This window comes from Dreissena polymorpha, chromosome 15, assembly GCF_020536995.1.
Source record: "Dreissena polymorpha isolate Duluth1 chromosome 15, UMN_Dpol_1.0, whole genome shotgun sequence".
NCBI lineage: Eukaryota > Metazoa > Mollusca > Bivalvia > Myida > Dreissenidae > Dreissena > Dreissena polymorpha.
The window spans coordinates 21,965,629-21,985,886 of NC_068369.1; positions in this window are offsets into that span (position 1 = coordinate 21,965,629).

Genomic DNA, 20,258 nt, shown 5'->3' on the forward strand with positions numbered 1-20,258 from the left:
ACATTTGCATCTCATGGAGCTGCACATTTTCAGTTGTGAAAGGTGAAGGTGAAGGTCATCCTTCAAGGTCAAATGTCAAATATACAGAGTCTGTCTGTCTGTCCCAAAACTTTAACATTGGCCATAACTTTTTTCAATATTGGCGTGCATGCGTATCTCATAGAGCTGCACATATTGATTGGTGAAAGGTCAAGGTAATCCTTCAAGGTCAAGGTCAAAGGTTAAATTTTGCAATATTGAAGATAGCAATTCCATATTCGGCATGCATGTGTATGTCATGGAGCTGCACATTTTGAGTGGTGAAAGGTCAAGGTCATCCTACAAGGTCAAAGGTAAACTATATGGCTTCAAAGCTGCTCAGCAGGGGGCATTGTGTTTCACAAACACAGCTCTTGTTTAATATATTTTCTGCGCATTTCTTCAAAAAACTTACATCAATACACGATTTTCTTCGTTAATTCAATAATTCCTGACAGACTTGTGTACATATTTCGCTTACATTTTGACGCGCGTAGGTAGGACCGCATTACCGCTTCCGAAATGTGTATTCATACTATTGCCTTCGAGGAATCTTATGTTTGACGGAAAGGGCCGAAAATGTACGAGTGTGGGTCAAGTTCCCCACAGGTACTTTTTTCCCGTTCCCCCAATTTTCCCAATATTTTGGTTCCCAAATATTTTTTCGTACCCAAATTTTTGTACCAATTTTTTTTTCGTACCAACATACACAATTGTGGTGATTGTGGTGATGTAGATAAACTTAACTTGATGCTTTTATATCCATCCTCTCAAAAGCATCGTCACACCAGTACTTTCAGTACTTTGATTATATTTTGTTTTAATTTCAATCATACACAAATCAATATATGAAAAGTGAAACACAGTGCCTGTTTTCATTTACCGTTCTTGAATTGATAAAGCGGTATACGGAAAACGAGTGGCGCTCCGCTGTTTTGGGGAGATAAGTCGTGATTGATCTTTTTGCGCAGTTTTCTCCCTTAGATCTTATTATTTTTGATTTCATAAATGTAGACAATTATATAAGAAGAATAGTCGAGTCTTGGGACAGCTATTGTTGGCATTTCTAATGGGAAAATAAATAGATCTAATTATTTAACAGTTTACTTGTACATTCCAAGAACATATTTTACATACCGTTACAGTTTCTATCCACCATTGGTGAATCTTCATCAGAATGTGACTTCACGGGAGGTGAAAGTCACAGGGCGAGCTTACTGCCGGACTGGTTCCCAGCAGTAAACATAGGCCTGCAGATGGGGCTCAGTTGGTAGCCCCCCTCGTCCCTGTTCATCACCCGTCTCTTCTTAGCTATCGCTACCTATTCCCTAAGTTTTCTGAGTGCGGTGTTGTTTTCCCTATCTATCACTTTCACTCCTCCCAGTCAATGATATGGTAGTGCCTAGCTATATGGTTCGTAACTGCACTGGAGTGTTCTGTTGTTTCCGATTCTCTCCTTCCTGACCGCGTGAAAACTTGTGGGCTGTTCTTGGCGTCTTTTTTGTACTCACTGATCCGAGTACCAAGTCGGCGACCTGTTTCTCCTATGTACACAGTTTCACAATTCTTGCACGGGAGCTTGTATACACAGCCGCACACCTCTTCCGCCAGCGTATTGTCCTTAGGATGTACAAGAGAGCGTCTGAGAGTGCAGTGGGGTCGCATTGCTACACTTTTGTTGCGTTTGCTATAGACTCGCGCCAGCGCCTCAGATAGGGAATGACTACCATACCCTTCGACTTGTTCTTGTTTTTCCCCTTTTACCCGTCCCCTCCTGTTTTTCTGTTATCTCCATTTCAGTGTATTTAACGACTTTGTTGGTTGTCTAGTGTGGATATCCACACACTTTCAGCGCTCCCCTAATGTGGTCAAGTTCCCTTTTCTGATCCTCTTTATCAGTCACTATTGTAAAACATCTGTCGACTAGAGTTGTTACAACACTCAATTGGTGATATAACGGGTGGTGGGAATCGAATTGCAGATCTGCATGGGTAGGTTTCCTGTAAACCAATGGCTTCACCGAACCGTAATCTTTTCTCACTATCAAAGAGTCGAGAAAAGGTATATTGCCCTCAGCTTCCTCCTCGTTTGTGAATGTGATACTACCTGTAGTATCCACTGTGTTTAAGTGCTCAGTCAACTGATTCACATACCCTTTCTTCACAATCTCTAGAATGCCATCCACATATCTCTTTCAAAGTTTAGGTGCACATGTTAAAGGAGATGTTGCAATTGCCTGCTGTTCTAGCCACTCCATAAACAGATTCGCTACTATAGGACTCACTGGTGAACCAATCGCCATACCAAACGTTTGTTTAAAAATTTCACCGCGAAACTGGAAATATGTGGTGGTCAAGATAATTTTCAAAAGGTCCATAATTTCATTCACTTCTAAGCTTGTTCTCTCTTTCAAAAATGTGTCAGAAAGGAGCCGTTGATAAATGATTTCAATAGTTTGTCAATAGGAGTGTTCGTATACAATGACGTATCATGTGAATTGAAAATTTCATCATCTTCTATCATGATTTCCGACATTCATTCACTGAAATGTTTTGAATTTTTGACATGCTAATCGGTCTTACCTACGAGAGAAACCAGGATGTCTGCTAATGCTCTGGGCGTGCTGTATCCAATAGATCCCGTGTAGTCAATAATAGGGCGTAGGGGTGTTTATTTTGTGAATTGTGGGTGTACAGTACATTTTTGGGACATTTTCAGCAGTGGGGAATAGGTCATCGTATTGCTCGGTTTGCACTGCCCGCGAAGTCACAGTCTGAAAATTCACCAATGGTGGATCTAAACTGTCACGGTAAGTGGAGTATTTTATTGGAATGTACATATAAACTGTTAAATAATTTCCAAAAACATTCCTGATAAATTTCTTTCGAGTAAATAGATCTAGTGACATTAAATTAGGATACAAATGTACATGTCTGCTTTTGTTTAAAATCATTGGATTTGAGTACAAGTGTAACATGCATTTCGATAATAATGGCACAATAAAAATCTTCTTTAAGCATAGCTTTTCTCTTATAGTAATTAAAGCAATTACATTGGTGACCACATCGTTTTAATATATGTTTAACAAATGAAAAAAGCCCCACATTATTGCTAAACATATAATTTCAATTAGTATGGTGAACAATTCCTCTGAGAGCATAGATTGCCTCGTTGAGCCCTGTCACGGCACGTCGTGTGCCGTCCTGGTGGACTCTCGTACCACACGTCTTACATCCAACCATTGATTTGCAACAATTTGCAAATATAGAGTGCGACACTGGTCCTAAATTTCACACTAAATAGTTTTATAAAGTTCAGAGCATAGGTTGTAACGCCTTAAGCAATTGGTTTACGAACTGTGTTCTTTTTAAAGTGTTTGAGAATGATTATCTTTGGTGCTTTCTTTATACATTGTAGGATAAAGAAAATGTGCTTATAACAAGTATACAATTTTTTTTTTAATTAACAATACCATTACATTATAGTAATAGAAAATTCAACGCTTATTAAAATCCATTATTTAAAATACCATATAAGTTACAACTATGACATTGTTACAAATAATTAATTTTATGAATAACGTTGTTTTTTTAGGTATGTTTTTTTTCCACTTTTCGAAATACTGTTTAAATAAACTTGTATAAAATAAGTATAAAAGGAATAAATTAATACATTTTTCGACTATTGCATATACTTTAACAGACCACGCAAGCCAACGCTTGCTTGAAGGCGCGTCCCTCTTCCCTGCTCACGGCCACCACCGTGAAGAACTAATCAATAAATTAAGCTCTGAAACTCATATACATCCTTTACCTTAGCAAATCATTAACGTATAGTTACAGATATACACGCCTTTTTTAATAAAGGTATTCGAGTTTTATTTTAGGAGACAACCAGGGTCTAAAACGGAACGTTTCAATGCATGCTAGTAGTGTCTATAGGCGTGTCGCATGCTATTCGCATTCTTTATGAAACGTAACGTTTAAAGTCAAATTATTTTAGCGGCGTTAAAATATCTATGAAAGGTAAATATTTTGCTAGCATTAAATTAGTTTTGAGCGCTCTTTCCGGAATATTAAATATGTTGTTTAATTAGTCATTAAATAAGCACATTTATTAATATTATTAGCATATTATATACAATTATTTCAAGCGCAAAACGATTTTATATAAGGTGTTTGGTGATAACTCTTTCAGAGCTAATATAACTAGACATATCACCGTTCAGTTGTGAAATGTGACATGTATTTGTACTTAATCGAACGATTTGGATATTATATATTAGACACCTTGCATTTAACCATTTCTTAAGATTCAATTGTTTTTATACATTCTCCTTTTGTCCTGTTCTTTCTTTCAAAATTGGCAGTACTAAAACAACTTTAACATTCTATTACGTTAAGTGATTATAAAAGTAAAACTTAGGGGACATTTTACATGTAGCAGCCGCCGCCGATTATTGTGCTTGTGTATTGGAATACGGGACTCAGGGGAAGGGGTATTACAGCTCTTACAATGTACGGCCCTCCCCCTGATTCTTGGACTAAAACGAGTTGTTTTTTTGTAAAAATAGTACTGAAATTGCATAGTATAGGGGGAAGAACAATAAGTGTCATAAGAGGCTAATTATAGCCCTATCAATTCGGTTGGATAGACATGAAATACTGGTACTTTGGGAAACATTTAGATGTCAGAGTATGATCTTGTCAATTTGGAAAAATACATTATTCCGAAAAAGGACTAAAATATCCACGTCTTCTTGCCTTACGGCGTGTCTTTTCCTCCCCCATAAGTGATTTATTCATATGTAAGGGAAAAAGTACTCGCAAAAGCCACGAATGGGTAACCACCCCAAGACAGCAGCACAGAGCAAAGAGCTATACATAAAAATGTTTATTTATAGATCTTTGAACAGCGCCACTCGTTTTTTTTTCAACCGTAATATCAAACCAAGAACAGTAAACGGGATCAATTTTTAATCATTGATTTTTGTTATGTAAAGATTGAAACGAAATTTGAAGATGGAAAAACATTTCGTATTTTGTTTCATAATTATAACAACGAAAAACGATATAAAGACGTTAATTTTGTTTTACTACTTTGTTTTTGTTTAGGTTATTAGAAAGTCTGAATATGAACTTATATGCATTAACTTTCATGTTTCGTTTCGTCGAATTTAAAACGAAAAAGTTAAAGAAGGTATATACACAGACCATTAAAGTCGGTCAGATGGCGAGCCCATCGTCAAGTATGCATCCATTTGACCTTTAGCCACAAGAGAGCCCTTTACGACTGCACAGGGAGTTACAAACTTTTTCAATAAGGTGAGCACGTTTTATTTAATAATTTATTTTAATAAATCATGATAACCAATGAAACGTAAGTCAAATCCATTTGTAAAACCACCGTTTTCACAGTAAGTTACAGGTCGGCCTTGATTGTATAATACATATGTGACATTGACCTTTGAGTTTATCAGATGATTAATTCATCTGTCTGTACTTGTGAGAAGGTGCGATCAATTATTGGACAATTTTACAATTTCATAATATATTTTATTTTTTATTATGTTTAACTTACCGTAAAGACAAAATAAGTTATGGACATATTTTTGTATTGACCTGTGAATGAGACCTTGATATTTGAGGAAGGGAAACTGTGTTTTAACATACAACATATTTTCCTCTTTTACTGAACTGATGTAATACGCCATATGCCCGCTCCTGTTGATGGTCATGTGTCGTAAGCTATGTTTTAATCGCACGACGAGTGACAACGCTTAAGTCCAGACAAGCTCGGAAGCAGGCACAATTAACACACTTACGCTCGATAACTGTGAATGCTATTTCGACCTTCTCGAAAGTGGGCTCACCGACACGTTTTTTGGTCAAATTTGAAACGAAAACAAGTGAACGTTATTTTAGTCCCAAACTTTAAAGCTGAAATCAAGTAATTGCTATAAACAAAAACTCAACAAGAATATTTTATTATAAATATATTCAATTAATATCACAATCTCTACTAGAACGTGTTGATGGAATGCCCTTTGATTCACTTAACCAGATTTAGGCACAATTATGAATTCAATGTCCAGAATCATAGGCTAAAACGGTTATGTTCCAACACTATGTTGGGTTCGCCTTATCTGATATATATTGTTTGAGAGTGAATGGAACCTATGTTATGATGATTGTTTATAATATATTTGCAACTGAAAAATTGCTTTATTATTGTATTTTCTCCACAATCCGGAACTTTCTTTGAAGGGGCATTTTCACGTTTTGGTAAATTTACAAAATAAAAAAAAAATGTTTCAGATTCGCTAATTTTCGTTTTAGTTATGATATATGTGAGGAAACAGTAATACTGAACATTAACCATGCTCTAAAATAAGCTTTATATGCATCTTTTAACGATTTACAAATCTGAAAATTATAAAGCGTTGCAACGCGAAACGATTGAATAAGTTGGGGGGGGGGGGTCTGTTGTTGTCGTTATATTTTATGAAACTAAGAGGATCGCTTACATAAAGTATAAAATACATCTATTATTGTATGAGCACGGATGGCCGAGTGGTCTTAGTGGTAGACATTTTACTCCAGGGGTCAGTGGTTCGAGCACTGTTAAGTTTTTTTTAAATATAATTTCATTCTTGATTTTTTACTGGAGCTTTTTAGATCCAATGTTTACATTTTTCAATATAAAACATATAATGACAAACTTCAATACATGCTAAAATTTTGCAAAAAGGCCTTCTTAACACCATACTTTCAATTATTTAAAAATGACTGTTTTCACTGCATGAACTATGTCGAATCTCATCCGACCTTCGTATTCACTTTTGACAATTCAACTCGAACCCCTCTTTGCGGAAAAATGTCTACGGGCCAGGATTTAGCTGTGTTTTGTAATTTATAAATGAAAAACAATCTCTCAATTAAGGACTTATTTCAGGTGGCTTTACCCCATAATAAACATGCAGGACGGTATAACCAATCAAATTATTATACTATAGTATTTCCTTTTTTCACAAAAAAATACAGAAAGGGAAGTAGGAAATGAACGTATAGAGATTTTATAACATTACAATCAATTTTCTTTGATACAAAATAACATCTTAATGTTAAAAAGACACGTATACTCTAAGGCAATCCCCATTTGTCTATTCAGATTCATTCATACGACACAATTGTGGTTATGTTTCAGAAAAGCCGTAAACTTGTCATTTAAGGTAAACACACTTTAATTCTTTGTACACTTTAAAGAGTGTTACTTATGTATAACACTCATTTTTCATGTGCATGATAAAGATTTCGAAAATACAAATGTCAACAGTTCAATCAAAATTTATATACTCGATTCAAAAAAGAAGTTTTAAATATTTCATATTATCTTCTGGTCGATTATGATATCAATATGCGTCAACCCGTCTTTGCATATTATGCCATTTCTAATTTCAAAGGTCTTAATTTGGATTGTTTTTTCAAATCGGCCTCAACTGGCAGCCAATTGATTGCATTACTGATTATAAAAAACGGGAACCGTTTTGTTCATGTGAAGCAGAAAATTGTACTTTTTGGATCTTATTTGAATACCGTGGTGATTAACTTGGTCCCCAGTCGTTCCTGTTTGATTATCAATATAGTGTTATATTGTTAATGTGATATTTGAGCACTCACAATGGGGCACACAGTTGTGTAGGAAACACATCAGTTCGAGGCGTTTGAAGAATTACAAACCACTAACTGAAAACTAATGCGATCAAATTTGCTGGTCTAAAGCGATACACAAATGAAAATGGAATTGACAACAACAACATGAACAATTGCCTGGCACACAGTGCTTTGTCAGGTAGGGCTTTATTGAGCTTTAATTTTCTTGATCTACATGGCTTATGATTAATGCATAACATTCGTTTGGCCAATATGATATGTATACCCTTTTAAATACTTCCTCGTTCTTCATTTTATTATATTACTATTCGAGTACATTTTACGCAGCCTCATTTGCGTTATCATGTATTTATCATATTATTTTATTGTTTCGATATTACTTTGAAAGGAATATGGTTTCAGTTTTAATTGACAATGTTTGATAAGTTAAATAAAGTATATGTTTCTAGATGTAATATCGTTCTTAATAATATATTTTTAGCAATGAGTTGATATTAAACGTTACATTCTTATTAAACTATGAGAGTCAATATGCGCTTTGTAAGTGGACCTATTCAAAGTTATTTAAACAAATCTTAAATATTGTTTAACCCAATATTGCATCATAATTGAATGATACAATTAGAAAAAAAACGCACTTAAATCTGCATTTTCTAAATATGATTGAGGAGTTTTAAATAACTCATATCGACATTCTTATTGTGGAACCATAGGTAAAACATGTTAACTTCCATAAAATATAACTACCAAGTATCTATTTGTCGTATCAAGTGCGCATCCATTTGGTCATGAATTAGTTTTCTTCTGCATAGGCGAAAATAAGTTTTAACTGTGTTAAGTTCATAATCCGTTCAGTATCTTCTGATTTAATGTATTATTTTTTTAATTCCTCAAATGATAATGAATGTTTTTAGAAAGATGATTTTTCTTCTTTTAAATAAAAAAATCTTATTTGCATAGCATTTTATATAATATTTTGATTGGTGAAGAGTTATTCTGAGGTTATGCAGCACACTATTTGATAGGTCGCCGTGGTGTAATGGATAAGGTGTCTGCCGAGTGACCGGTTGGTGGAAGCGATCTTTAGATTTCCCCCAAAGACACCAAGTACTGGTTTTAGGCCCAGGAAGCGGACTCAATAAGGAACGTTTCAATAAGCCTGAGGCTTTCGATGCAAATAGGTTTAAACTTTAAACTAACTATTTGATAGAAATGTAGACTTTATACTTGGTACTCATTTATACGTAAAACATTATTGCATTACACTGAAAAGCGTTGGTCCTCAATTGTTCGTGGTTGATTATCAATGTCGTTTTATATTTTTAATCTGATATTCGAGTTTTATGTTAGAAAAAACATTAGTTCGAAGCTTTGGTAGCATTACAAATCGCTAGCTGAAAATGAATGCGATCAACTTTGCTGCTCTTAAAGGGGCCTTTTCACAGATTTTGGCATTTTTTAACTTATTCATTAAATGCTTTATATTGATAAATGTAAACATTGGATCGTAAAAGCTCCAGTACAAAATCAAGAATAAAATTAAAAAAAGGAAAAGAACATTGCCCGGAGCAGGTTTCGAACCAGTGACCCCTGGAGTCCTGCCAGAGTCCTGAAGTAAAAACGCTTTAGCCTACTGAGCTATTCCACCGTGTACACATACTTGACGTATTTTATACCTTATATAAGCAATCTTCGTAGTTTCACAAAATTTAACGACAACAACAGAACTCTCCAAATTATTCAATCGTTTCGCGTTGCAACGCTTTATAATTTTTAGGTTTTAAAATCGTCAAAAGATGCATATAATGGCTATATTAGACCATGGTAAATGTTCAGTATTACTGTTTCCTCACAAATATCATAACTAAAACGAAAATTTGCGAATCTGAAACAACTTTTTTCAATTTTGTCAATTTACCAAAGCGTGAAAAGATCCCTTTAAGCAATACACAAATAAACATGTAATCCACAAAACAGCATGACCAATTTCCTGACGCACATTGCTTTGTCAGGTAGGGCATTGAGCTTTATTTTTCTTGATCTACATGGCTCATGATTAATGCATAAAGGACCCAATTCAGGTTTCAAATGCAGGAAAACGACAATCTGACTCAGTTAGATGTATATTAAACAATTGACGTGTTATAACTTAATGTTTATGATGTTATGATGGTGATAGTCAAGTTCAATATTAAATTTTCTGCGCAGCACATGCGGTCATTATTATATTTATTGTATTATAAAGACGTGTTTGAACTATCGTTTGAATGAGAAAACTAACATCCTGATATATCAAAACAGCAAAGGCATTCAATTGTGTTCTGGCTAACGTTTACTTAGTGTATATTCGTTTAGGAAATTAAATATACCAGTGCCAATAATACTTTGTCGGCGTACATAATTCATAATATCACCATTCTAGAGAACGTTGGATTGTCAAAATAAGTCAGTGCACAGACAAATGAGTCATGTAGGTCATATAAATCACACCGTATGATGTATAGATAAATGACGCGAAGGCAGCTGCTATGTGCGGAAGTCAGTTGCAGAATTGTTTTTTCGGGGCCAAATTAACACTTCAACCCTGACAAAAAGAGCAAACATAAAAAAATTCCAAATAACCTTTGACGAACATGTCGCAACAAACGTATATTTCTTAATATACCAAGGATCAATTAACATTATAATTAAATATAAAGAACAATTGGAAGAATTGCTGCCAAAAATCTGTGTACTTTTTTGTAATCATGAAGTAGAAAATATCGTACACTTGTTTTGGTACTGTCCATATTCCCAAGAAATTGTTAAATTTATTGTTAAGACTATTCATAGAAGAGCTCAACTATTGCTTTTACATGTCACGATCTAATACTTGGAATCAGGACCCCAAAAATGAACACTTTAAACATTGTGTGTCTAGAAATGAAAGGTCATATTTGTTATTGTCAGAAACCCCCCACAATCCCCTCAACTTTAGGACTTGTAAATAGCATTAAGCACGATTTCGAAATATATAAAACCACACTTAAAACAGAGGATGAATTATGAGACTGGTCCCTTATTAAAATATGTGTAGACATCTCCCATAATGACAGCTCGTACAATACATAACACATGATTTATATACTATAAATATTGTTAAATCGCCAAATATTTTGTTAAGTCTGCACTTTTAATGCATTTTAAATTATGCAATTCAGCTCTTAAGTAACCTTTCGATTGTGTAATATATATAACAGACAAAATATATACCTACCTATAACAAGAGGCTTATAATATATAAGCAAATACGTTGGTATAGTGCTGTAAATATATATCCGTATAAATTGTAAAATGAATGTATGTTTCATAACTTAATGTATGCTTTACTTAAATAGCTGTACTTAAATATTCTGTAAATTACATGCTTATATGTTTGTATGTTGTGTCTTACGGATAAAATAGTGTATGTATCCCTCTAATACATATTATTGAAATACTTTTTTTATAATATATATGTGTGTATGTATGTCTGTAATATCTTACGAAGACAATACAAAAAATGTGTTCAAAAACAAGTTTATGTTACAAATTCGGAATAATTCTCAATTATTCAGAAAAACGACACACTTGTAAGGAGATCAAGGAGATAAGTCAGCTCTTATTTATAATTTTCAATAAAATTGATATACAATTACAGACGATAATTCTAATTGCTCTTGGTTAATCATACCTGAATAACCGACTTATATTAACGGTAAGATCGTGCAACTGCAAGATGTCCTTTTTTCTCCGGGCATAAAATAGCGTATTTCAAGTGAATTTAGATGAACGTCAAATCTTTGGCCTGCAAACCGAAATTATCTTGCATGCACGATATGGAGGAATACATTTAACTACGAAATTGTGTTCGAACTATGTCTGTTTGGGCTGTTACAAAGGTATTTTGAGTTTTGCTTTGTGGGCACTAAATATGACGAGTGTAAGAAAGATTGTTTTAATTGCAACATATCAGGTTGACAAATAATGTTTGATGTGCATATACACAATTACATTCATTACAATGTCTACGAGTGCCAAATGATTATGACCTGAGCACAACTCGAGTTTTACTAGCTTAACCTGCGTTCAGATTCCGTGGTTTTATGTGGATTGTTTATGAGCGTTGTTACAGAAATATATATTAAAGGTATATCAGATAGAATATCTGACAAAGTATTATTAAATAAATGATGTTGTCAACTCTATTTGATATAGTCATGTTTTTGCTTTATAATTACATCGAACAGTCGAGAAATTGTGTGTTCTCTCCGATATAATTAGTTACATTAAAAATAAAGTACTATGATGTGTTTACAGAGGAGTAATATATGTTATATAACACTGGGGGCTGACTAGGTCAAAGCGTAGTCCGTTTGTCTACGACGTCGGGTATGTGTTTTACTTTGATCATCTTGTTACTTTGTACTTATAGTATTAATATGTAGTTATTTTGTTACTTTGTAGCAAGTGTGCTATTTTGTAGCTAAGTTGTTATATTGAGGCAATGTGGGTAGTTTGCAGCAAAAGGCCATGTAGCTTTTTTAGCTGCAGTTTACGAAGGTGAATGTTTCTTAATGATCTGGAAATATTTAGTCCAGTCATTCTAGCTCAAATACGCCCAAAACCTCAAACAAATTGCAACAGCAAATGTTTTGGGTGTTTTAAAATCATAAATGCATATAGTATATTAGATCAAAATACTTGAAAAATCTAAGCTGGGGAAAGTTACAAAAAACGAGACCAAATATAGGCTAATGAATGTGGGTTATTTCTACTTTGAAACTCCTTATGATTCAAATGTATTTCATTTTCCACAATTTTCACATAAAAACATCCATTTTAATATAGCTATATCTAAATCTATTATGACAATAAAAGTAACAAACTATATTATCTTTTATAACACAACATTTGTCCCCTTTTCATATATAAAATTGAAAAGTGGGTGGAGTATTTTTATATGATAACACATAGCTTTTATTGAGTTGTGTTGAATATAACAGTTTAATCATCTTGTATAGAACTTTAGACTTTTGCACACATACATTTGTTTAAAATATGAGATAAGAATATATCTATCAGAATTTTCATAATTATACAACTATTTATTTAAACTTTGTGTTGTATCTCTATATAAAGAGTGGGTGGGGTAGTCTTATACAAAATAATTTCATTTCAATTGATGTGAATTTTCTATATAGACAGTATTAGATACATAGCTTTACTTAAATAAGCTCATACAAATTTGCTAAATGTTTAAAGATATATAAAAAATGCATCGACCTTGGGTCAAAATGGTTGACCTTGACTTTTAAAAGGTAAAATATCATATTATGCAGTTGAACGATGTAACTATTACAAAATCTGTAAACTAAATACTTTTGTACATAATAATTATAATAAAATTATGTTATGTACACTGATAAGTACTTCTTTTAATTTAAAAAAAACTGCAAATGGTGTAAAACATGTTTTAAAAGTCGCAGTAACAAAAATGGATATAATGACAGTGTAAACTCTAAGTAAATCTTGAAGTCTTATAATGAATTCGTCATTGTACAATTGGCGTTTCATTAATTAAACGTGTGTTGAAGTCAATATCAGAGTCGGTTTTATTGAACTTCTCTACATATATACAGCTGATTCTACGACATCCTTTAATAAAGAAGTGAAAAAGCATCCTGCAAAACACTCTAAGCCATTTTTCTACACGAACATCTCTTTGTGTCACAGTATTGTTTGCATTTGCATTTTACCCTTTTCAGTAGCTTCTCCAGTGCAGCAGGTCGATCCGTTTTCTGGGGCATAAACTTATTGTCTTTCAATTCGAATGCCCTTTCAGTGGGCGCAAGGCTTCTCCATTTTCAATCCATTTAGGAACTTGGCCAAATGTTCTCATACTATGGTATTTAGCGGCGGCAGATGTTGGTTACAATGACTTTACATGAACGTAGTTGGTGCTCGACATGACCTTTTGCCAAAATCCTTAACCTCAACAAATCCAGTGTCTCAACGGAAAATCCGCCATATAATGCTACTAGAATTCGTTCACCACTCACAATAACAACATCCTTGTTGCTGTGTGACAAAAATCGCAGGCATGATTAACTACCTATTTTTTTAAGAAAAGTTTTTAAAGCTTCGCCTTTGCTGATCCGGATAATATGGGATGTTGCATCACAGCCAGATATTGCATGTATAACTGGCAACGTTCTGGTTTGTCCGCCCATTACTTGTTTTGCCTTCTGTTTTGATGTCGTTTGTTTGGCTGCTTGCTTTAAGACGACTGTTTTATTAGTTTACTTTATGTGATACAGGGAAATTACTAGCAAGTCCGTGTCCTCACCTACGATGACAACATTGATGGTTTCTGCAATTTGAAAAGCAGTTATCAGTATCAACACATCAGCATCTTGAAACTAATTTCGAAAGCGTTCTTTCCAGCCATTGATGATACGACGTCTCTATCTATAATTTCAGCTTTGTGTGCATTCACACTTGAATGTGATGTTACTCCTGTTTTAATATTGAAAAGGAGTTTGTCTTCTCTAAAAGGATAACGTTCCTTTAAGTTGGAACTTAAAGTCTGCGTGTCCTTCCGGTCTCTCATTGATCTAGATGTTCCAACTTCTTATGTTGTGGGCTTGTGTGAAATTCCTTTGCACAAAATGCTTGCATAGCGTTGTTAATAGCAATGCATGATGGCATTGATAGAAGCCATTGTGCACGTTCTCTGTCATCCCTCGTCCACGGGTCATTCCTCTAGCACTCTTAACTGACCTCATCAAAACTTGCTCTATGACCAAGTACGTTGACAACCCTGCCCAATATCTATCAATGCGTATCACTACATGATATCCTTCAATAAATGCTTTATGTACATTTGGATGGGTTCTAGACAGGTTCTGCATTGTTTGTAGGTTGAGATACACAGATTCTAAATAAAGGTTATGACCAGCCGCAGCAAAGTATGGTAACATTTTCTGCATAGCATGCAATCCAAGCTCCCACTGTTCAGTGCGTTTCGAAGCAATAAAGAGGTGCAGTATATCAACCATTGCTAAGTACTGTATCCATAAAGATGCAGTTGGGTATCTTTTAAGCTCTTGTTTTAACTTAAAACACCCCCTTTCCACCTGATCTAAAATGTCATTCTGGTACACCTTGTCCACACAAATGTTTCCAGATACAAGCCCTTTATAGTACTGTACTAATTCACTCATATTAAACTTCAACCCTGTGTCCCTATGTTCGATGCCTGCGTCTTTGTGTGTTACCATGTCATCGCGTTGTACCACTCTAACTTCCTCTCTGTCTACATCTGCACTAAAACCATCACCTTGCACTTCCATATCACCTTGTGCAACATCTATGTCTACACCTGCACTCACATCATCACCTTGTACTACCATATCGCCTTGTTCAACTTCTATGTCTACACCATCACTCACATCATCACAATGTACTTCCATTTCACCTTGCTCAACATCTCTGTCTACTTTACTCACAGCAAGAACTTGCATTTCCATATCGCCTTGTTCAAAATCTTTGTCTACATCAATCAGTATCATGTTGCCCCTCTGTGTCGTCTTGTGTTGTCACTGATAAGTCACTGTGTTGTAGTTTTGAAGCATGTGTCAATTCGTTCACTGCACCGTGATAGTTCCCTGTATCCACAGATGTGGTAAGTTTATCGTGTTGATTGTCCGTGTATGCCGGTGGTTCATTATAGCAAGTCCCGAAAAAATTGCGCATGAGCAGAACATTCAGTGCGTTGCTGGCTAAAATTTGACCCCTTAATGCTCTCGACACTGCCTTTCCACTGATCATGTGTGGGATAGTATTCTCGGCATATATATTGTTTCTAACAATTCATTCAAACCGGAGCCTGACATTCACTTGCATCATTGATTGCATGGCAGCCCTTCTCACTTAGTTTCACGGTCTTTGCATAATATGCATTATGTTAAACTGCAGCGGAATCCATACTGAAATATTATGTTTTTTTATAAGTGAAAGAACTAACTTATCTGTCCAAACTTACAATTATATGGTATATTTATAATTCCAATTTTGAACGAGATGGACTTTGCATTTCATGTAAATATAACTAAAGATGCAACAAAATATACTGATACATTGTAATGACATATAACACTTGGTGACTGTTGACTTAATACATTAACATCTTGTAAGCTTCTATCAAGCAGACAGTTACGATAAAGATTAATTGACAAATCTTACCTTTTAAAATTCAAGCTTTTTTCCTATTACCATTTCGTATTTACTGGCTATGTAACAGTTCAAAACACATCCCTTACTGATCCATCTGAAATTGTTTATAGACGAAAATCAGTTGTCAGGTTTCAGAATTTTACTAGTTATTCAATTAAGGGTAGCACCAATGATTGACACTCATTTCCTGTTTAATATAGATAATAACAGGTTAGTGTTGATTATAGATAAGGTTTATGATGCGAGTCGAGCCTTTGCGAGTGCTTTTTCGTTTTCGTGTAGAGCATGATAAACCTGATCTATAATCAACACTAATCTATTATTCTATTTATCCCACTTTTTATTCAGTAAACCTTTTTATTTAAACAAAATTAGTGTATGAACCACGGGGATTCTATCATTCTACCAGTATTTGTTTAAGATTAGAAACTAGGTATAAATATAGGACTAATAGATGACTATGGTGTTATGATGGATTATATCGCACGAACTGATTGGATGCCTTTATTTTTCACAAGCCTGCTGGAATATTGGAATATAATTTAACACAATCAACGAGTGCGCCACATACCATCGGAACACCACAACCTTTGAATATTCCTTTTATTATACACATAATAACGCTAAAAACTAAAAAGCAAGATTACAAGTAACAACGCAGTACATTGTATATGAATTATTATTAAGAATAGATTAAAAATAAAACAGAATATTGAACTAGACATTTTCGCGAATTTGTACAAACAATAATCTTTTATTTTTTTTATATTGTTTTATTTGTGCACATAACATAATACTACAATCCATATAAACAGTTATTAACAATTCAGAAATATCACAGATAGTCACCATCATAGATAATAATACATACATATATATATATATATATATATATATATATATGGTTTAAACTCTATTACACTTTATCACACTTATTGGTCAAAATTAAATTATATTGAAACATAGATATAAAAGTGCACTGGATAACCCGTAAAGTTTTGACGAAAGATCGTACAAAACTTATTTCCAACGGGGTCCAAAGCCGTCACATGTAGATCTGAGTGACGTAATATTATATCAAAAATTCGTAATATATGATGGAAAAAAGTGACAACGGTCTCACAATGTCATATTATAGTATTAATAAAATAATTCATGTTTTTAAATACGAAAACACATCGTATGATGATGAACTTGACAGGATTGCATAAACACAGTTTAAAAATGTATTACGAAATGGTTTACAGTTTAAAAATGTATAGCAATATGGTTAACATTTTAAAAATGTATTAAAATATGGTTTACAGATCAAAAACCATATGTTAAAAAGTTAATTATACAGATACTCTTGTTTCTCAACTTTTCCCATTTCTTTTAACAAATGTTTCTTAACAAGTTTATTGAACGTATTCTAAGACTTTGTGCATCGTATATTTTTTGGCATGCTATTCCAGTCTTTTATTGCATTATGGTAAAAAGATTTGGAAGTAAAAGTATCAACTGGATGTACGTGATAATCAGCCTTATCATTAGATCTAGTCCCGTAAGAATGGATATTACTACATTTAGTGAAATTGTTGTGCATATAACTGGGAGGACGATTATTATGTATACATTTATAAAGATGTCATTTTATGGCCGATATTGGCTTCCGTAGTTTTTTTATTTTTCTAAGAATTCTCGCCACTGCTAGAAATCGATTTTTGGTAATAGCTTTATCAATTAAAAACAGAATATCAATACATGTGCAGAAGAAATATGACAAATAACACAAAGTAGATCATTGAAGCTCCTGTTTTGAGACGAAACATGCTTTTATAAATGTTTTATGATTGTCATCAATGAGAAAACACGAAAACACATTACATTTTTTCATTAGCGGACAATCTGCAGCGTTTAAACCTGTATGCGCTAAAATATAAATCATTGAATAAAATATATATTGCTAGACATACCTTTCTCATTCGAATTTTGATCATTATATTTAACTGTCCGGCTTTTAAGAAATACTCGAAACCCACATCTGCAGACGATGTTCTTTGTGCGTTGATCTACGGTAGTCGAGACCAGTTACAAAATAATATTTAAGATTACAAAAAAAAATCATAAATTTTACAACTTTCCCAAATGGATTTTTCTAGACTTTTTTTATTATTTATATAATGCTTTAATCAACATATTTGCGCACTCAGAAATTCTGATGCAATTTGTTTGAGGTCAAAGTGTAGATTGACTGGAATAATTCTGCAAATAGAACATGCCAAATAAAAAACCACGGTGTAATTAACTGTGTACCTTGATTTAATATCATCGCTTTCAGTTACTCGAATCTTGGTAAAGAGATAAAGGAATCGATTTACAATTGTTAATGTAAATTGTTATATGGTATGTTAGAATACAGATTTGGTGTGAAATTGAGTCCTCATTTATTTCTTATAATGATGTTATAGTTTTATAATACCCGTGCAGTTACTGTATAAAGTTGAATAACGCCACAATTACATTATTCAAATACAAATAATATATTACCATAGTTAAGACGTATTTTAACGTGCTAACGGAGCGTAACACGTATTTTATACAAAAGGCAAGAAAAAATCACTGAAGCTTACACAAATACATGATCAGTTAACACACTGAAGTGTGTAACACTATGTCATCTGCAAGAATGCAATAAACATTTAACATTGAAAGTGTTAGTTTGGTACTAGTATTTTTAAAAACATATCATAATTATTGTCCAATAAGATTTATAAATAGTACGCTTTTCAAAACCATTTAAGTATTACATGGTTGTTAGTGACAACATTTTAAGGAAAAACGACAACTCCGGGTTCGTGTGTTACTATTGTTTTTGAATTATTCATATATGACACAGATTAACATATAACTTTTTATGTTAATAACGATTTAATTCTAATATATGTCGAATGTTAAAAAACAAATTCGAGTTCGAGAATTGTGTTATTTTTTCACACTTTTTTTCTAAATAGTGAACACTATTTAACTTGCTTAATATTGCTATAGTTGTAATTGAATATATTTATACAAAATAATTGATCATGAGTAATATGTATGGAGATTTAACTTATTCAAAAAAAATTGAACATATTTAATCACAACGGTCATTTCTACTCAACCAACTTCTTAACACAGAGAATGTTGTTTATGGTTTCCGGAATCGAACTTCGATGTCTTGATTGCTTTTAAACGAGTATTACGATTCACGGGATTTTACAATAAATTGAATATAAATCTTTTAAGTTTTGAAGGTAAATATCATTCTATTAAGTAGTGTGCATCAAAGTGATATTATATCAACATACAAGCATTCTCGAAATGTATGTGAAGGGAAGTGTACCCATGAAAAAAAATCGTACATGTATTTCATAGTATAGTATGCATATTCAAAATTAAAGCACAACTGCAAATGTATTTAGTGTAATGCTGTTGTTTGTATGCATGCGCAACTGTTTTGTAGTAATAACTGCCTCGTATGTTACATGGTTCGCTACAAAACAAAACGCAACTGGATCTACAGTAATGACCCAACGAATGTGCTTAATAACACCATACTAACGTCTAATTTTTCTATCTACTGTTTTTTATGAAAGGCCCATATCATTGGTTAAACTTTAATAACATAACTTGTACAAACATTTAAAGAATGCTGTGTATCGACCATGTTTCTATAATACGTGGTAAAAGCCAGACTAAATAAAAAACATGCCAATTACATCAATCTAGGCCACCAAAATACAACGCGTGTTCTTTATTTCTTAAGTCCAATACGAATTTCAAAACTAGTTATGCTATTTGCATGGAAGACAATATAAGTTAATTTTTATTCATGTAAATGACTTTTCCATGGGCATACATCTTGCATATAGATGGCATTTGTATTCCAAATTCCAAATCTAGTTAACCTTATTTACATACCTTTGAATAATTCAACTCTAATTGAAATGTCGATTTGTATGCTTAAAACTGTTAATAAGAGTTTTAATAGTTCTAGCAGTTTATTTTTAAGTCTACAATTATATAATTTATATTTGTATTGAATTTCTTAAAACAACAAAAAGGCTTTTAACATTTAAGTACATAACTGACGAATGAAATGTTTGTTTTTGAAGCTGCGTTACATAATCTTTTTATCTTTGCTTTGCTAATTTTCGGTATTTACGATCATCAAACTGCATGATTCAAATTGATTAATATAAGTGCTTATTGCAATCGCAATTCTCATTTGTAGAAGTAAATTCATATTAAAGCGGGAACAAAAGTAATTGGTATTGTCCATTTAACCGGCGT